Source organism: Chironomus tepperi, unplaced genomic scaffold, assembly GCF_022539635.2.
Source record: "Chironomus tepperi strain 1889 unplaced genomic scaffold, CSIRO-AGI_Ctep_v1 contig_309, whole genome shotgun sequence".
Classification (NCBI taxonomy): Eukaryota; Metazoa; Arthropoda; class Insecta; order Diptera; family Chironomidae; genus Chironomus; species Chironomus tepperi.
Window position 1 is genome coordinate 1,126,208 of NW_027226431.1, and position 15,506 is coordinate 1,141,713.

General features: G+C 34.7%; 1 protein-coding gene across 7 annotated transcripts in view; it reads left to right on the forward strand.

Moving 5' to 3' along the window:
• sif (still life) overlaps window positions 1–15,506 on the forward strand; it is a 116,806-nt gene that overhangs the window by 15,664 nt on the left and 85,636 nt on the right. The window lies entirely within an intron of this gene.

The following is a 15,506-nucleotide window of genomic DNA, read 5'->3' on the forward strand; positions in this document are numbered from 1 at the left end:
TGAACAGACACTGCCTTTAAACAGACACTGTCTGTGAACAGACACTGCCTGTGATCCTCTTATCATAGTTATCATTCTTAATATTCCGACACTGCCTGTGAACAGACACTGCCTGTGAACAGACACTGCCTGTGAACAGACACTTTGAACAGACACTAGTGAACAGTGACTGTGAACAGACACTGCCTGTGAAAAAACTGTGAACAGACACTGCCTGTGAACAGACACTGCTTGTGAAGAGGCATTACCTGTGAACAGACACTGCCCTGTGAACAGACACTGCCTGTGAACAGACACTGCCTATGAACAGACACTGCCTGATGAACAGACACTGCCTGATGAACAGACACTGCCTGATGAACAGACACTGCCTGATGAACAGACACTGCCTGATGAACAGACACTCTGATACAGACACTGCCTGATGAACAGACACTGCCTGATGAACAACACTGCCTGATGAACAGACACTGCCTGATGAACAGACACTGCCTGATGAACAGACACTGCCTGATGAACAGACACTGCCTGATGAACAGACACTGCCTGATGAACAGACACTGCCTGATGAACAGACACTGCCTGATGAACAGACACTGCTATCTGATGAACAGACACTGCCTGATGAACAGACACTGCCTGATGAACAGACACTGCCTGATGAACAGACACTGCCTGATGAACAGACACTGCCTGATGAACAGACACTGCCTGTGAACAGACACTGCCTGATGAACAGACACTGTCTGTGAACAGACACTGCCTGTGAACAGACACTGCCTGTGAACAGACACCTGCTTGCGAACAGATCTGTTGCATGTGCCTGTCACAGGCCCCTGTTTTTACACCTCTGAAATGAACGTATTTAAATTACTAAACAATTTTGTGGGATAAAAGCAGATGAAATCCTTCCAATAAAGAGAATGAAAAGGTTAAAAGCTCAAAAGTAATAAAGATAAAAACAAACAGATTTCAATTAAATTTCACAGACGCTTTTCAACAATCTCGCTAAATTCTATTTTCTAGACTTGTCGGTTAGAATCTCTAAATCAGTATGAGAAAGAAAAGAAGTAAAGAATCCCTTTTATGATCTTTCATCTTCTCTGCTTAATCGCTCCTTTTTTATATGTATTTTTGTTCTCTTTATTTAAATACCGAGAGTTTTTGGAAGAGATACATATAAAAAAGATGAAGATTCTTGTGAAAACATTTTGTAAGTACACATATATACATCACATCATGACCTACACAAAGAGCATACAAAGCTCTCATATTACTCCGAGATGAGACATCAATGATGTGTGGTGTGAGGCAGCATGTAGGAAAAGAATAACATAAGCAGATTTTCTTCTTACCCCTCTTTAAACATTTAAACATTTTTTGATGTCATCACATCTTACTGCTCGTCTTCGGCACTGCCTTGCCTTGTTGTTTTTCCTCCTCATGCTGTCATTTTTCTTTTCCGTTCCTTTCATGCAAAGGAATTCGACACAAAACTTTTTTTTGCTTCTCTTCTTCTGTATTTCTGAAAGTCAGCGATGAACAACAGCAGTCGTGACTGAGTGATGATGTGTAGAAAGTTAATAAGAAGTTAGTCGTGTAAATGAGAACCAGCATACGCAGAAATATGAGTTAAATTAAATGTTGAAAGTTTCCTTTTGTTGTCGACAAAAAAAACTTTCTTTTTTTTTTCAATTTTTCTTCCACATCCTGCTGTAGCCTTCGGGTACAAGTTTCAATTCTTATGTGTTTTCTTTATTGTTTTAAGTTTGAAAAAATTGAAAATGAAGAAAAAGTTTTTTTTTTATTCTTTTGTTTTAACGTCAGTTATGGGAGTGCTTTTTGAGGATATTGGATATTTGGTATTTTATGAAAAATGTCGGAATTGATTTGAAAAATTAAGGAAATTGGAGTGTCGAGGTGTGCTTTGTATTCCCATGTGCAATGTTAAAACTAAATCAGAACAAAGATATATTATGGAATTAGGATATGGTTTGGGGCTGTTCATTTGTTATGTGACGTGACAAATCGACTTTTAGTTCCTCTCTCTCTCTCTCTCTCTCTCTCTCTCTCTCTCCTCTCTCTCTCTCTCTCTCTCTCTCTTCTCTCTCTTTCTCTCTCTCTCTCTCTCCTCTCTCTCTCTCTCTCTCTCTCTCCTCTCTCTCTCTCTCTCTCTCTCTCTCCCCTCTCTCCTCCTTTAAGACCGTTACATAATAACTCAACGTCCCCACGACATGGATGTGATTTCCATATTGAAGCATTAAGCTACATAGTCTAAATTGCTCATCATTAAGACTTTGGTTGGGTTTTTGGATTCTCAAACTATCAATCAAAAGATTTTGTTGCTGAAACTTTCAAGTGGAAAATTATTGGAGGGTCTTATAGACATTAAGATGTATCGTCATTTATCATTCATATGTAGATTTGTCATGACTAATCTGAGCGATTAAATGGTGGGAATTATAAGTGGTGTTGGAGTTAAGATTTTGTTTTTTGTTGAGTAGTTATTGATGGGATACAAAAGAGCTGAATTCTTAACTGCAGATCAGAGTTTGAAGTTGATTAGAGTCGTTTAAAGGCACAGAACCTTGAAATAATGTTTTCAGGCCGGCGTAACTCTGGCGTGGAGCTATATTCGACAAAATCCTGATTTCAATTACACCGAACCCAACAAAATTTAGATTCATGTCAGCCTTAGACACTAATCTTCACCTTTTCATGCTTGGAGCATTTTGGATTCGGTTTAAACTTTAGTCGACTGTAATTTGTCCATTTTTGTAGCCAAGGTTCGTCATGACTCGACATGACTTCAAACTCTATTACCGGCTACCTGTTATATACTGAGATGCACCAAAAACTAGTGTTTCTCAAGCTTTTCGCCTTTTATCTACCCTGATTCAGTACTTCATCGAATCCGATGTGGCAGAGTCACGATTGCTTGGACTGGATTTTCGGCCACTTCTTCGCAGTTTTCGTCTCCGGATCGGTATGGATATAATCTGATATAATTCCTCTGGATATTTCATTACCTATTATCGTTGATTAACCAGTTTTAGTTCATCCCTGAATACTGCCTACTCTAGAGTAAATCGATCAACAAACCTCTGCCTCACATAACATCCAAAAATCTTCCATAATCTTAAATACAACTCAAACAAGCTTGTCTGTAAAACTTTGAATCTGTATTCTTATAACTTTGAAGATGTTTATACCATTTCCATAGCTTAACTACTCTTCAGAATCCTCACAAGTCTCATATTTAGATACCAAATTACCACTTTGTTCTGATTACCCAAAATTATCTAGTTCACGTAAAAATACAAGCCATTAATGTAAATTAAAATCACGTTCTAGCTCGAAAAACTTTCGCCAAAGCATGTTTCCTGTACAAAACGAAAACTTTGCAAAGATAATCATCGCATAAAGTAAATTTTTTTATTGCCCATATCCTCATAATGTGACATGAATTTACTTCTAATGAAAATCGATTAGCATAAAGTTCCGCGACTGCATAACCGTCATCACATGTCGTTCTAATTAGCAGACATTTTCATATTTATCCAATAATCGTTGTCCCACCCATCTCATAAATATATTTTTGCTGATGTCTCTTCATGACTAGGACGGCCATCTGCTGTATTTTTGTCTAGACGCTGCTGTACTTTTCTACCTTGTTGCTGTGTCCCGAGAAGTGATTTTCACCAAAAGTGTCCCAATAATCCTCTGGCTACCCTATTCATGACCATACCCATTCTTCTGTCATTTGAGTGCCTGAATGATAATAATTTTTGCCATGACATGTCAGTTATCGATTTGACCATGAATATCCTCTTTTAACTCTCTGTGTGGTGCTGATGACAGAAGACACAAAAAAATAAAAGTGCTTACATATATGCATGTCATAGCGTCACAGCATATGCTGAACATTTGTGTTCATTTTCATCACGTTGAATGCATATGACACATATAAGTCTATTAAACTTATGCTTTTTACTACACAAAAATATTGCTTCAGTTCAGTTCACTCAGTTTTAATTAATTTGATAAATCTAGTATACCTGACTTACAGTTTTGCTACCTAATTTCTTCATTCTTGAACAATTTACTCTTTATGCTAAAAATAGAATTTTATTTTTGAATCCCAAGGTCCAGTGGTGGGCATCCTATGAGCCGCGGCATAACAAATCTAACCTTGGTAAACCTTCATGTGAGGTTTCGGTCAAAACCGCACATGGTCATGAACCTTACAATATGTACGGTTTTGGTCGAGGTCATGAACCTTACACCATGTGAGGTTTTGGTCGAGGTCATGAACCTTACACCATGTGCGGTTTCAGTAGAGGTCATGAACCTTACACCATGTGAAGTTTCGTTCGAGGCCATGAACCTTACTCCATGTGCAGTTTCAGTCAAGGTCATGAACCTTACAACATGTGCTGTTTCGGTTCAAGTCCTGAACCTTACACCATATGCTGTTTCGGTCGAGGTGTCATATGATCGAGGCTTCCTGCAAAGGTGTGCCGCGAAAAATGAAATGTTGCCCTCCACTGGACTAGGATTTCCAATGGCATTTCCAAACATTTTTGGCGGCACACAGGTTGCCCACCACTGTCATAGTCACTAACATTTGCCCTCTCATGGACATTATTTACCTTTTTATTTCTTGCCTACACATCTCTTCATTTCTATTTTACTCACTGGTTCTATTCATAAAAATTCACACAAGCTCCCTTCAGTACGATTGAGGAGGTAAAATGAAAATGAGTAAGGTACACAAAAAAAATATATATATATATAAATTATTAGTAAAGGTCGTCATCATGTGTGCGAAAAATTCATTCATCATCGTTACGTTTTTTTCCTTCTTCTTCTTCTGCCTTTATTTTCATATTGTGCATCATTTTAGGGAATGAGAATTGATGAAGTGGATGTGGATATTGTTGAGGAAGAATGGGGTGGGAAAACGAGATGCTTACGATGACGGTCATTCATGTGAACTTGTTTTTTTTTTGTACATTTCCTACCTATCATCATCGATGCTTGTGCCTTCATTCAACACAAAAAAAGGTGTGAATGACGTTGTGTATTTCTGGAATTCCAGGTGGTTGGAGAATATTTTTATGTTGGATCATTTTTTTCGGTAAATTTAGCAATTTGTGACCTTAATGATGTATTGAGGAAGTTATGGATTGGTGGTGGGAGGATCCAACATAAATTCACTCAATAAGAGACATTAATGTCCGTTATGTGACAAAAATTGCTCAAATTACTATGTTTCTAAGTTTTAGTTCGAATTTGGAATTTCGAAAATTATTTTTGTCCACATGGAGATTTCGATGTTAAAATTTAGCTTAAATAGATGATTAATAGTCATTTAAATGGCTGTAATATATTAAAAAAGAGTGAGTAAAGCTGAAAATATCATTTTATTGCTTGAAATCTGCTTAAATTGCTAAATATTCAATTTTACAATTTTCGAAAATGATTTCTTCCCACATGGAGATTTTGAACTTAAAATTTAGCTTTAATAGATGATTATTAGCAATGCAAATGACTGTTGCATGTTTAAAATGAGTGAGCAAAGCTGAAATTATCATTTTAATGCTTAAATCTGCTTAAATAGCAGAAAATCTTCTAAAATTGCAATTTTCAACTTTCGAAAACATTTGTAAACAAACAAAAAACGTGGAAAAAAATTCAAAAAAATAACGGTCAAATTTAATTCAAAATTCACACATCCCGGAAGTATAAGAAATAAAGAAGTAAAGAAAATGATGATTTGTGAGGCATCCATTCACATCGGATGGTTTCAAATTACCGTTTAAACATTTTTTATGCTTCTTTCCGTTTTTATTTCACCTTATCATACAGCCCGTAAAAGTGAATACATAAAAATGAGCAAAAGACAGTAAAGTGCAGAAGAAGGGTCAATAATATAAGATATTGTATTTTATGAACAACGCCCCAAAATTGACTCAAGACTAAAAAAAATAACTATTAAAGCTCATTCTTTATTGTTGGGAATTTATGTCGACAGTCTCGAGGAATTTCATCCACTCACTACATTCACAGATATTGCCTTTTTTTTTTGCTCTCCAATTCTTATTATTTGTTGTTGTAAATAAGCCTTTTCACGCAAATCTCTACATACATACGACATAAAGTGACGGCAAGCCAAACAGCAAATGGAATATTTTGTTTCATTTCCTTCTTTTTCGCTTTGGCCAAACATTGGGTAAGCAGTGGAAACATTTTCCACATTTTCACTGATTACAATCGAATTATTATCGGATTTTTATGGCCCACATAATTCTTTTCGTTTCTAAATCCAATATCCGCTCTTTTTTTTTACTTCCACACGATACAAATCCATGATAAACAAAGAAAATGAGCAAATAAATTGCCACGAACCGATGAATGGAAATGGACTAAATGGTTGTGCTGTACATATTTTGGGTGTGTTTGTGATAGACGGTTGAGGAAAAAATTTAATTGAGGAAAAACAAATAAAGGAAATGAGGAAAAACCGGGAAAAAATTTCAAAGTTTTTTCATTTCATGTCACATGCAACATTTCAAATGTAGATGGCAGTCATTGTCATAAAGGTGAAAGCTTTTATGCGCAGACTCATCATGGACCATAACACAATTTCCATTGTAACATAAAAGTTTGTTCAGTTCGTTATCAAAATAAAATCAAAACATAACATTTGACTTGATACAGAGCGAAAAATTGTTAAGTGTCGTGTGACACTGGAAATGTCACATTGGAAGATGTCGCGCAACATAAAATTGTAGGGAGAACAAAAAAAAAAAGATTCTCAAAGTGACATCAGCATCCAAATGTTGTAAGGGAAATCCTTTAAGTGAAATTTGTGAAAAACTTTTTTTTTTCTGTGAGGATTTCAGGTGGAAAATTGTGAATTAAAAAGTGGTAAATTATCATTAAATGATTAATGAGACAATTAAGCATCGAATGCAATTGAAGTGTTGTGAATTTTGTGTGATTTTTAGTGAATTTTTTTGCATATACGAATTAATGATTTTTTTTTTCTCTCTCGTCACCTCTCCTCCTTTCTCGAAAATCCGAAATTCCTTTTCGAAGATGAGAAAAAAAGAAAAATTTTTACAAAGAAAAAGTTTTTCATCTCCAACTATAAAGTTGCTGAATGGGATTAGATGAATGTTGAGAATTTACATGAATTGGACCATCCTGCATCCATTTTGATGCTGATTCTACTTCCAGCATCTCGACATTTTCTTAACATTTCCTTTGACCTCATTGTCATTTGCCTTTTTTTTTGTCAGTGTGATTTGAGACAAATGTGTGTGGTAAGCATGAATCGAGTGGATAAAGAGATGAAAGAAATAAAGTCCTGAGCCTTAATTTCGAAAGTTGTCGAGTTCGCACCCATCCACCCACTTATTTTCGAAAAACAACATTCCTTGCAAAATGAGAAAAATTCCTTCAATTTATATCCAATTATTTTGCAATTGCAGTTGCTGATTTTAAGGCAAGGATAATTAAGGAACAAAGTTTTTCCAATTAATTAAGTCGGAAAAACTTTTTTGATTAAATTTTGTGGATTTCCACCATCAATTTTAATGAAAGATTAATGAACGTGAAAAGTGGTTGGGGAATTAAAAATTGGAGAATTTTCCTCAAAATTTCCACATTTTCTGAATTTTCATTTAATTTTCCGGATTTCCATTCAACTTTTGCCATCCGTAAGCCGTTTTCCCATTCATATCAATCGAATAATAAAAGATGACAATTTTCGAAAATTGAGAAAAAATTTCATTTTCGAATTTTTCACATTATGTCTATGTATTGGTGCTTGTAGATTGTATGAGGAAATAGAATAACAAAAAAAAACTTCTCACTTCATATCGTCTCCATTATTCTGATTATGATATTCAATCGTGTGAATATCCTTCCAGCAATGACAAAATTAACTGACAAATGGATTCCTTAATTTAATTTTTGACTCAAAGCTTTCCAATTGCTTTATGATCTCATTGTCTGTGTGTGTGTATGTGTGTGGAACTTCATCTCCTTTTTAAGCTTTTCTTTTTTGGAATAAAAACGTAATTGAATATTTTTTATTTTATTTTATTTTCATTTTTCCACTCTATAAAAATGATGAGTTAAAAGAAGAAGTTAGTGCTGTTAAGAGACTAAATTGTCATGGCCATGTGATTGTGGTCTATAAGATAAGCGATGATGTATATATAAATTGATGGGTCAAGATAACAAAATCATCTGCAGAACGAGAAAAACTATAATGACAAATAATAGAAAGTGAATAAAAATGAGCATGAGATAAGATGTGAAGATGCTGCTTGATTGTGTGGCTGTGTGTGTGTGTAAATAAATTTATATTATGTGTGTGTCTGTGTCAGCCTCCCTCATTTTATTCTCTCAATAATATTCGAGAACATCCATACACACATCCACAGGATGCCCCAATTGAGTGTGTGTGTGTGTGTGTGGCTGTGAAGTCTTTCTTCTTTTTACATTTTTTCGAAAATCACAAATCAAATACATACAAGTAAAGTGGGTGTGTTTGTTGCCTAAAAAAAAAAATTTCAATCGCAATTCTTACTGCCGTTTTCATACTTAACATCATTAATAATCAAACGTGGACCTTAAAAAAAATTATGTTTTCGCATTGCCAAAATCACACTCAAAATTGGACTTAATTTTTTTGATTTTTTGATTCTTTCGGACGAGAAAAATTTTCGAGGAATTTCTATTTTTTTTTTTGTTCCTTTATTCCACATCTCGAGTAACTTTTCATCTTTCTGTTTTCCATCTTCTGCTAATAAAATTAACCAAAACAGAGGAATTTATAAGACAAATTTGCATTCATCGCTCGAATTAAGGTTTGGAGGAGAGGAGGAAGCAAGACCAAAATTTTTTTTGGAACCTAATTAAAGTCAAATTAACGGCTATAAGAAATTGAGAACCGAGAGAAGTGCGAGATCAGTGACGGGAAAAATTTCATTTTTTTTATTCATAGTAGGCGTTAAATTGAATTAAAAAACACAAAAATTTATACACAAAAAAAAAACGGAACCGAACTCAAAAAAAAATTCATAAAGAAATTTTTCGTATAGAGGAAGTGAAGTTAAAAAAAAGTAGAGCAATAATCATGGGAGCGAAAGGTAGTGTGGAGGCCGCAAAAATGAATGCAGATAACTGGGGACATTTAGAGGTATGTATACGTGTGTCACAGACAATTATCCGTGCACTTCATGAATTGATTCTTCTTCCATCTTTGACTCACTTCCTTTAAAATTTTTTTTGTACCCCTTTTTAAATGCAAATTCAAGGTGTGGAAACCTTTTTTTTTTGGAATATTTGAGAATGGAAAATTTGTTTGTATACATTGGAAAATGCTTACGTCAGTGCTTTTTGTGCACAAGAATTTCTTTTGATTGTCGTTTATGTGATGGAACTTCTGTTAATGTTGACAAATTAAGGATTAAGCGTTTAAAATTGATTTTCAGAGTAGAACCCGAGCTAAGGTGAACCGTATTTTTTGTTGTAGAAATGCAATTAGGTCTTAAACAGCCGTTAGAGTCCTGTCAGGGCAATTTTGCGACTTACCGTTAATATGCTGCCATTGCTAAGATGGTTGGCTGTTCGGAGAATTCGGTCGTTAATCATCTGGCTGATAAGCGTTATTTTATAGTTTGTTGCCTAAGAAATTATGCTAAATTGTGAAAAAAACAATGAAATTTCCAAGAATTTTCTATTAAATAGATTGCATTAAGCACCCCGTTATATAATAAGTGAATGACCTAATACCTGAATTTGAGACAAAATGTCTAGAACATGAAATCAACGATTAAGCTTTTTCAAACTTCAAAACTGCTTAATTTTACATGAGTGTTGTCATTTGATTGTCTGGAGCCTTTAAAGGACACCAAATTTGTCTAAAATCCTGTCAATATGACTACTGCGTTCATTTTCTTCAAAATGTTCTGTTCTCGACGATGACCAGTATTGGCACCGGTTTTATTGAAACTTTTAAGACTTGCTTACTTACTTTACTAGTCGTTCAGATCAACTGTCATCTATAACCTCCTTTAGATGTTGCTAGAAGCTTATTACTGATTACCATGTACTGACTTAATTTTGTTCCGGCAATGACAGACAGTAACAAAAAAAACTTAAGACGTCATCTGAGAGGATGGTTACACTGATCGTTGATAATGGACAGTAATCAAATAATCTAGACGCTATTAAGTGAACTTTTAAATGATGTACTAATAATCTAGATTCGGTTTTCTTTGTACGGCTATGACAGATGTATCATCAATCTGAGTGAAGTATCAGACTTTTTTCAGTGAATGTCTGGCTTTCGACATTGAGCTCCCACAACTTTGAGCATGTGATGATGTATATTATCTAAGAGCTTACCATACCAAATATACCGGAGAAATCGGCACTTGCATAGGCTCATGACAGTTGAGGACACGCTCAAATACTAGGGCTCATAACATATTACATGCAATTAAGTCACAATGTGTAGCTTAAGTAAATAATTTCAATTATTATGACCAATTTTCCATTCTCACAACCTCATTCCAATGAATTTTTTCCACATCTTGATACTTTTTTGAAGCAATTTATTTCTCTCCATTATTGAAAATGAAAATTTGATTCCTTCAATTGCACCGCAACTTGTTCATATGACTTCCTTTAAAGTTATTTTCCTCTTCTTTCTTTCCTTCCCCCTTCTTCACTGTGGCTTATGCTGTAAAAAATTCTTTCGCCACCACATCACATCAAGCCACACTTCCTTATATCCAAATGAAGTATAAAAATCCGATTTTCATGTCTGTTCAAACTTAAACTTTAAATCTTATGCCGCACGATTTTTTTTTCTCTCTCTGCACTTTCTTGCTCCTTCCGTTTTTTGAACAAGAACATTCGATTCCGAAATTGATTTAAGATGATGAAGATAGTCAACGATAATATTAATGCTACGGTCAATGGACAGTTAATTTGAAAGTAGATATGTCAGCATAAATATGTATGTGGTCAAGTAAAAGGACTGAATATTTTTTAATAAACCTTATGTTGCTCATAATGGCGATTTCGTGTCACAATAATTCCCACCTGACGACTTAATAAACTTCAACTCCAATATATGCTCTCTCCTTTTTTTATGCCATTTATTACATAGTCTATGCTTCATATATGATATGTTTTTATTTTCATAGCATATAGTAGCACAATCAAATGGCTTCTAACACGTCTCTCGTCAACCATTATTTACACAGTCAAACCGAGAACGGCGCAAGAATGATGACAGGAAAACCTGAAAAGCCATTTCGAATTATTTTTTTTTTTTTTGATGCTGATAATAAAAAAAAAGAGTTTCTTTTGCCGCATTAGCAAGAAGAGACATCAGCATCATCGGTAAAAAAAAAAATGTTGATATTGGAAAATAAAAAAGAAGGGAGATAAGTTGAAAAGCGGGTGATAATGTGGGTTAGAGCGCATTTTTGGGAATTTGAACTGAGTTTTGGATATTTTAACTTAGAAGGGATTGTCCAGTGGTGTGTCTAAGGGGATTGAACCCCATTTTGGAACAAAAATCTTGAATTTGTAGTGGAATTTACGAGGTTATTGGATCTGGCAAATTGAAGAATTTTGTTTATAAAGGAGAAGGAGACTAAGCATTTTTATCCCTTCTTGGGCACACCTTTGATGTCTGACCTTGCATATGATATATTCAGCGGTATTGTAAAGTGCACACTGTGGTATTCAACTATGAAAATGCTGTGCTTATTATGTGTTTTATCAGGTGCTATCCAAAAATTTGGGGAGAGCTACATATTTAAGAGATAACCAGAGACATGTGAGACAGTGCCATATGAAAAAGGAATAACTACAATTATGTTTTTTCGAGTTAATTACTGGATGCTTTATCTACAAACCAGAATAATTAGACGTTTTAGAAAGGAACCTGATAAACCGCTATATAGAGCTCAAAGTTGACTCTAGTTTTCAAGTCTAAGTTGAGTCAACTCTAGTCGATTCTTCCATACAAAATCAGAGTCAAATTCGAGCTCCGGCATTTCCATTCCCTACAATTTACAATGTTTTAATAGGAACTAATCAGCATCTTGTCAGCATCACTATATCCAGTAATAAATCCCAAACAATAAATAAGACCAAAATGACCACACATCCACCATTCTAATCCTTCATTCAAAAATACACGCTAAAAATCGCTTACTTCCGATGTTGACGAAGTGTCGCTTCCACTATCTTAAAATGTTTTCTCATCCTTCTCATTCATTCATTTCTTCTCTTTTCTGTTCTGTTCATTTTATCGTCATCTTATTTAATCATCACATATGCAATGTGTGTCGTCATTTCTCTACTGCTATTTTTATGGTCGAACAAATTATTTTTTTCGTCTTTCCTTTATGTTGACATTTTCGATTCTCTAAAATTATTGTGGTCTTGTGCATATGTGATGGGAATCTCTAATCTTCCACCTACGTCATGTAAACAAAAGCAATATTTTCATCTTAATTTTTAAGTAGAAGTTGAGTCATTGACGTAATTTGATACGGTCAATAAATCAGAGATCGAAGTTGATTATGGACACTTCGACTTCAGTTGACTAGTTGCTATTTAAAATTGACGTCGACCTTGAGCACTGCAATAAATTGTTCATTCTCAAAAATGCTTCACATCAACTTTGAATGACACAAGAATGCTATTTTGGGAACATAAACTTTCGGTATTTAAATGACTATTAATCTATTGGCTAGCATATACACCGTTGTTTGTATGCATGTTCTATTCACCCGAACAGCACAGTGTGTTTGTTAGGGAATTACGAAGTTGCTGTATTAACGCGAAGACGCGCATAAAACGCACAGACGGGCGTAAGACGCAAAGACGAGCGTAAGACGCAAAGACGAGCATAAGACGCAAAGAGACGCAAAGAGCGTAGACGCAAATAAGACGCAAAGACGAGCGTAAGACGGAAAGCAAAGACGAGCGTAAGATGCGGAAAGATACAAAGACCCTGATGACACCAAGACGGACTAGATTGTACCTCTCAGGCCAGTCGTACATTAAGAACATATTCTAATTTAATAGCAGCGACGATTGTAAATTGTTCAATGATTTTATTAACTAGCGTAGATGAAGATTAGAAAATAACATAGATGAATAGGCATGTAATTACAATAATGGAGTATTGTATAATTATTATTCTAACAGATACAGCCTCTTTCCTATGCTAATTTCAATTTAAAGCATCAATAGATTCTATTACGGGAATTAAGGAGACATTTAATCTGTTTTGAATTTAATTAGTAATGTGACTGGGGATATTAAGTACTTGGAAGTATACTGAGTGTAAAGTTCTTTAAATTTTTCATTAATTTGGGGGATTCTCATCGTTATTTCAAGTCAGTTCCTTTAAATTGCCTTAAAAAATGATAATTTAGGTGATTTTGTGTTGTGGATTAATTAAAGCTCAATATTTAGGAATATTTGGAAATTTTCAAGTTTATAACTAGACGTAAGGTCGACTAATCACATCCTGTTCCATCCGAGATTCATTTTCACATGGACATGACCCCTCCAAACTTGGACATGCTCATTGTTTGTTAGGTTTTGTTGTAAAAATGTCCCGAAACCAGCAGTCACGATGAGTTAAGGACAACTTCACGTTTTGTCGTTAACACGGCTGCATATCGGTGTCTATAGCGACTACTTTGCATTCCTAGGGACACTAGTCTTTGTTCTGCATTCTAAGTGCATTATTTAGTTCCAACTTACCTGAATAATCCATTAAAATTTGAGACTACCTTTCCAAACTTCCATTTAAATACTAAACTCCAAAAGACGAGAATGCATCGCTGAAAATTCTAGTCATTCTTGCGAAAAATTACGTTATATCCGTCTGTTTGCATAAATTATTGATAGAATAGACGATAAACATACAGCAGCCAAAATTTTGTACCGTGTAAAATTGATGACACTCAACAAGCTGTTCGAAAAGGCGTCAAAAACAAATTATAATCTATTGTGACACCAATTATCCAAGCATGATGAAATTAATTTTCTATATTTGAACTTGACTTGACTCGCTCGTTAACAAAAAGTATAAAAACTTCATGTTTGTTCATGCTCGCCTGCTCAAAACATCACAACCATCCACACACAAAAAATTTCATTCATTTTATTTTAGTAATCATCAATATGCAGCATGTTTATGCATCATGTACTGTGACTTAGAAGAGACAACAAAAATAATCATGTGGGGGTGGTCGTAAATGATGTCACATTGGGAATTGGGGTTTGGATTCTGATTCCTATTTGTACCTAAATTTTGAACCAACCTCTCCCCATCCCTTAAGAGTGTTATCTGGTCATAAATGACGTCACTTAGTAAATTGAGGTTTATGGACTGAAGAGAAAGGGATAATTGGCTTTTTCTGGGTGTAGCTGGCATATCCTCACCATGCAATTTTTGACGTCATTTATAAACGTCTCATAAAAATCATAAATGACGTCACATAGAGTTATGAGCTTCTTGGACAAGGAAAGAGGGGTTCATTGGCATATTTTGAATGTAGCTGACATATTCTCAGTATTTGTTATGTGACGTCATTTATGAATGATCCATAAAATTCATGAATGACGTCAAATAGTAAATTGAGGTTCTTGAACTGTGCAGGTGGGGTTTAATGCCTTATTTCTTGGATGCAACTGGTATATCCTCATCATTTGATGTTTGACGTCATTTATGAATGATCCATAAAGTCATAAGAGACGTCAAATAGCAAATTAAAGTTTTTGGACTGTACAATTGGGGCTCATTGGGCTATTTAGTGAATGTAGCTGACATAAAAATTTTCTAAATCGACTAAGAATTGTTCGTCATAGATCTAGGGTTAAAATTTAATCATCATTCTAGTAGACAAATTTTAACGGAAATTTATGTTTTAAACCGCATTTTGTTTTGCAAAAATGTGTCGAAAAGTTGACATTTGACGTCATTTACAAACGATCCTTTTTTAAGCTTTAAAATTCATATTTGAAGAAAAAAATCGAAATCGAATTTTGGTAAAGTTGACAATCAGACGCTCTCCAAAAAGCCACTTTTTCTCATATAAGAGTATAGCTAGCGAATTTCACAAAAAACATAGTTTTTTGATAGAAAATTCTTACGGAGATTTACCCATATAGCTCATCATTCAACATTTGACGTCATTTACAAACGATCCAACAGAAAGCAAAAGCCACTCGTAGGCGTCAAAATAATCACTTTTGACCGTGAGGTCCAATTTATGTGCTGTATAACTTGTTCCAATGAGCATGAATAGTTTCTTTTCTTCATTGTGCTTGTTAGATTTTAGTTCACAAAAAAGTTTTCTTCTTTTATTTCACTTCTTTTACTTTTTATTACCTTTTTGCTCTTTTTCTCAATTTTCTTTCTCGCACACACATTCTCAATATCA